Genomic DNA, 5804 nt, shown 5'->3' with positions numbered 1-5804 from the left:
GCAGAAGAGTGGAGAGGCACAGAATCCAAGGTGTTTGAAGCCCAGTGTGAAGTTTCCACAGTCTGTGATGATTTGGGGTGCCATGTCATCTGCTGGTGTTGGTCCACTGTATTTTATCAAGTCCAAAGTCAACTCAGCCATCTACCAGGAGATTTTAGAGCACTTCATGCTTCCATCTGCTGATGAGCTTTTTGGAGATGCTGATTTCCTTTTCCAGCAGGACTTAGCACCTACCCCCAGTGCCAAAACTACTACCAAATGGTTTGCTGACCATGATATTACTGTGTTTGATTGGCCAGCCAACTTGCCTGACCTGAACCCCATAGAGAATCTATGGGGTATTGTCAAGAGGAAGATGAGAAACGCCCAACCCAAAAATACAGATACGCTGAAGGCCACTATCAAAGCAACCTGGGCTTCAATAACACCTCAGCAGTGCCACAGACTGATCACCTCCATGCCACACCGCATTGATACAGTAATTCATGGTAAAGGAGCCCCAACCAAGTATTGAGTGTATAAATGAATATACTTTTCAGAAGTTGGACATTTCTGTATTGTAAATCCTTTTTTTGATTGATCTTAGGGAATATTCTAATAATTTGAGATACTGGATTTCTGATTTTCATGAGCTATAAGCCATAATCATCAAAATTAAAACAAAAAAGGCTTTAAATATTTCACTTTACATGTAATGAATATAGAATATATGAAAGTTTACCTTTGTGAATTAAATTATGAAAAAGGAACTTTTTCATGGTATTCTAATTTTTTGAGATGCACTAGTATATAGATCCTAATGTGTTATTGGTTGGCAATCAGATCGTTAAATTCTAGGGACTCACTTGAAAACCTATCAACATCACTGCATTTCTTGTGCCAAGTTACTTGCTGCATTGCACTAACTTGAATTGACTCGCTGTTTTTTCCCCCCACTGGCTGCAGGTGCAGTTATTATAGCTATATAGTGGGCCACTCTTCAGAGCACAACTTGCCTACAGGAACAAGAAAGTTGATCGACGACAGCCTTTCGTATGTCACATCTCACAAACACAAGGTCAGCTTGAGACTGTTTGTGAATGTGTGCACAGTGGGTCTGTAGAGGCTTTACTTAGAGAGTTCAGAATTCTGACTGCAGTTATTACCTGGTTATGTTATTATTTACATAGCTCTTAGGCTTGTTCTGGCCCTTTTGTGCTGTATGGAGTATTGTAGAGATTTTGGACTACAATGGCATATTCTATGCCAAAGTATATATGCCACTCATGTGGTGTCTCTCTAAAAAGTATCAAAAGCTATGTTGATCATCAGATTCTGCATAGATATGAGATGAATAGGCACTATCCATGTTGCTTTTCAGACTGCAAACAAAAATTCACAAAGTACACTGCCTTAAAAGCTCATGTCTATCGTTCCCACAACAGTCCTGTTTCTCAGTTGGATGACACACAAAGGCCATTTGTATGTGATGTTGTTAATTGTAGGAAGCAGTGCATAGATCTGAGAGATCTTATTGCACACCTCAAGGAACATTTGAGTAACCATGAGTTAATACATTGCCCATTCTGCAGTTGTATCAAGGCATTTAAAGTAAAGTCATCATTTACATCACATGTTGCAATAACGCATAGACATGAAAGTGATTTAAGTACTAGAGTCACATACTCCGAGCCATCTGTGTCCTCTCAGATTGAGTCCAATGAAACTGAAACTGGAATGGACCTAAGTAAAAATCAGTCTCAGGTTACAGAAGATATTGATATTAGGTCATTGTACAACCCTGATTCCAAAAAAGTTAGGACAAAGTACAAATTGTAAATAAAAACGGAATGCAATAATTTACAGATCTCAAAAACTGATATTGTATTCACAATAGAACATAGACAACATATCAAATGTCGAAAGTGAGACATTTTGAAATTTCATGCCAAATATTGGCTCATTTGAAATTTCATGACAGCAACACATCTCAAGAAAGTTGGGACAGGGGCAATAAGAGGCTGGAAAAGTTAAAGGTACAAAAAAGGAACAGCTGGAGGACCAAATTGCAACTCATTAGGTCAATTGGCAATAGGTCATTAACATGACTGGGTATAAAAAAAGCATCTTGGAGTGGCAGCGGCTCTCAGAAGTAAAGAGGCTGAAGAAGTTTGGCATGAAGGCAAACATCATTTCAAACTTCTACAGGTGCACAATCAAGAGCTTGCTGACAGGCGGCATTACAGTATGGTATGGGAGCTCCTCTGCCAACAGCCCAAAATCACTACAGAGGGTAGTGGAGGCAGCACAGCACATCATTGGCATAAGCCTCCCTGCCATTCAGGACATCTACCACCAGTGTTGCCTGCAGAAGGGACAGAGCATCGTTAAGGATCACAGTCACCCAGCATGACAGCTGTTTTTCCTGTTACTGTCTGGAAGGTGATACAGAAGTGGGGCTGCATGGACAACCAGACTTAAGAAGTTCTACTTTCAGGCCATCAGAGTTCTTAACTCTAACGCTTAATCATTCCACACAGCACTGTATATTCCACACAGCACTGGATTGCCTGCACTTTTCATTTTTACTATTTACCATATTACGTTACATGTTTATCAACATATCTCAAGACTCTGTTTACATATCACCAACACATTTACATATTTACTGTTTCCACATTTACCGACACATCTCAAAACTCTGTTTACACAGTCAATACTTAATTTGTCTTCAACAATGTGCAGTTATTGGTCGTCGCACGTGTCAGTTTTTCCAAGGTGCAATACGGGTGCTTATAGTTAGCAAGCCAACTGTAGTCCTCAGCCATAAAAGCATCCCTGTACTGGCCATTTCCATCCTTTATTGGTTGTGTTGTTTTCAGGACAGGAGAAGCCTTTTTCTGTTGAAGGAAGTGTTGCCCAAAACAAGAGATTCTCCAGTTGTTTCGCAAAATGTCAATCAATTCCTTGTATCCAAATCTGCCATTGAAACAACTCAACTGATTGCATACAAATGTTTGCTGCTTTGCAAAAAAAGCAGGCACTGAACAGGTTCCTGAACTGTGGTTACTGCCCATGTTGTTAGTTTCTGGGACCATTACTGAGGAAGCAATTTTTTTTTATTTATTTAGTTATTTATTTTTGGGCGGCACGGTGGTGTAGTGGTTAGCGCTGTCGCCTCACAGCAAGAAGGTCCTGGGTTCGAGCCCTGGGGCCGGCGATGGCCTTTCTGTGTGGAGTTTGCATGTTCTCCCCGTGTCCATGTGGGTTTCCTCCGGGTGCTCCGGTTTCCCCCACAGTCCAAAGACATGCAGGTTAGGTTAACTGGTGACTCTAAATTGAGCGTAGGTGTGAATGTGAGTGTGAATGGTTGTCTGTGTCTATGTTGACACAGCCCTGTGATGACCTGGTGACTTGTCCAGGGTGTACCCCGCCTTTCGCCCGTAGTCAGCTGGGATAGGCTCCAGCTTGCCTGCGACCCTGTAGAAGGATAAAGCGGCTAGAGATGATGAGATGAGTTATTTATTTTTAAATTGGCAGTTGGCCAGAAGCCATTATTGATTCTGGGTGAGTGTCTTTGAATCCCATGGACAAGAAGATTTTAGTAGGTGATCTTCAAGACTTCAGTTATTTAAAACTACCTAATTTCCTGACATGGGATCCTTGGCCTGCTTCTCATTTTTTGGTGCATGTTTCAGGAAGCAGATGTTCTTTCATTGTTCAGTGAGAGCAATTGGGACGAGGTTGGAGAGAAGTGGTTCTTCAGAGCACATGGTGGCTTTTGGGAATGTCAGTATACATCGTTCTTTCACATTGTTAAAGCTATCCAAGTTGACTTTGCTCAGTAGGTTGAATATGTTTTTCAGATTGGATGGTGGGATTTTCATCCCCCTGTGGAAATAGGTGAGTGGGTTGAACTGAGGGCTTCAAAACAATAATCAAGAGAAAAAACATCTATTTAAAGGAAAGTCACCGCCTCGTCACAATTTAGTGGATCACCTAAGCAGACATGAATGCTTTCATCTTGGCCAGTTAGTTCAGTTGGTTAGAGCGTGGTGCTAATAACACCAAGGTCACACGTTTGATCCATGTACTGGCCAATTTCCTTCTTTACAGGTTGTGTTGTTTTCAGGAAAACAGAAACCTTTTTCTGTTGAGGGAAGTGTAGTGCAAAACAAGAGATTCTCTGGTTGTTTCGCAAAATGTCAATTGATTCCTTGTATCTGAATGTGTCATTGAAATACGGTAACTCAACTGATTGCAGGACACAGGATACTCAAACACATAAGATTGCCTCAAAGAGAAGCACTTATGAATCTCTTAATCAGTGCTCCTTTTTAATTTATCTAATTTTTCTTCATTTGAAAGTAACTTTAATTTAATAAACTCTAAAATGTATCTTTAGTTGCTTGAATCACTCAAAACCACTCCAAAAAATAGCACTTACCAAAGGATTCAGGAAGGTAGTAGCCATTGTTAGGGTATCAATTTTGACAAAAAGACAGATCGATGGTCTTCTTCTTTGTATCTTCTGTTCTCTTATTCACCACTAAATAATACAATCATTAGCTGACTGCTTTTCTAGAAAGTCTGCAGTGAGAATTCACCAGTTGACCATTATTTCATTCTAAGGGGTCCAACTCAGGTGTTTTTTATTTAAAGTGCACAGGATCTGATCAGAACTTGAGATCGTTCGCAGCCCAACCCACAAAATCCAATGTGGCAACAGAAGGTACAATGGATGTTCCATCACACCATGTGAAAGAACCAGGTGAGTTACACATTGATGGGCAGTTATCACTCTGGATTGGTTCTAGGGGCACAGCCAATTACGGTTCCCATCTACGGTATCTATCCATTATCTGTAACTGCTTATCCTGTTCAGGGTCGCAAGCAAACTGGAGCCTATCCCAGCTGACTATGGGCAAGAGGCAGGGTACACCTTGGACAAGTCAACAGATCACAGGGCTGACACATAAAGACAAACAACCATTCACACCAACAGTCAATTTAGAGCCACCAATTAACCTAACCTGCATGTCTCTGAACTGTGGGGGAAACCACAACACCCAGAGGACACCCACTCAGGCACAGGAAGAACAGGCATTCTCCACACAGAAAGGCCCCCATTGGCCACTGGGCTCAAACCCAGAACATTCTGGCTGTGAGGGAACAGTGTTAACCGCTACACCACCGTGCCACCTCCAATTATGGCTTCACTCTTGTATTTGCAAGGTACTGCTTTATCACTCGAAGAAGGTCTGGCATGTTTTGCACTGAACGGATTGTGGAACTTTTTGAATAAATGTTCATAAACATATCATGCTCTCCCAACTGAGCTGCTTTGCCTGAAAATCAGTAACGTCTGAAACAAAAATCAGATGCTTGGTCCAGGAGCAAGGTGAATCCAATTTTATCTGATGACCACGTTCGTAGAACAAGCCTGACCATGCCACCATCAGAGCTCTGTTCTAATGCTCCCCGAGCCACCATGTTGCACCCAGTGCACACAACTGCATGGACCAAAATTCACAGTCATGACCCATTTTCATCTTTAACAAAAGTTATTTCTTTGTCCATCATTCAAAGTGGGCAAAAGCTTTTAAAGGTTCCACCAAGAATTGGACTCGGATGACTGGATTCAAAGGCCAGAGTGCTAACCGTTACACCATGGAACCAAGTTATGCTCCACTTTTAATTTTAAGAAGATGAATACAGACCAGGGACATTGCTAGACATAAAGCTCTACTGGGGCACAGCCCCCCCCCATATCAAAGGTTTATGGTAGTTATTGATTTTCACTCTGGCAAGATTGGATAGTTTTT

General features: G+C 41.5%; 1 non-coding gene across 1 annotated transcript; it reads left to right on the top strand.

Annotated features, from left to right (window-relative positions):
• The first annotated feature begins 4005 nt into the window (after window positions 1-4005).
• On the top strand, window positions 4006-4079 carry trnai-aau (transfer RNA isoleucine (anticodon AAU)). The gene has a single exon. It is a non-coding gene; the product is annotated as a tRNA-Ile (tRNA).
• Window positions 4080-5804: the final 1725 nt, after the last annotated feature.

Source organism: Neoarius graeffei, chromosome 16, assembly GCF_027579695.1.
Source record: "Neoarius graeffei isolate fNeoGra1 chromosome 16, fNeoGra1.pri, whole genome shotgun sequence".
NCBI classification, from domain to species: domain Eukaryota; kingdom Metazoa; phylum Chordata; class Actinopteri; order Siluriformes; family Ariidae; genus Neoarius; species Neoarius graeffei.
This window is presented reverse-complemented; position numbering and strand designations above follow the sequence as displayed.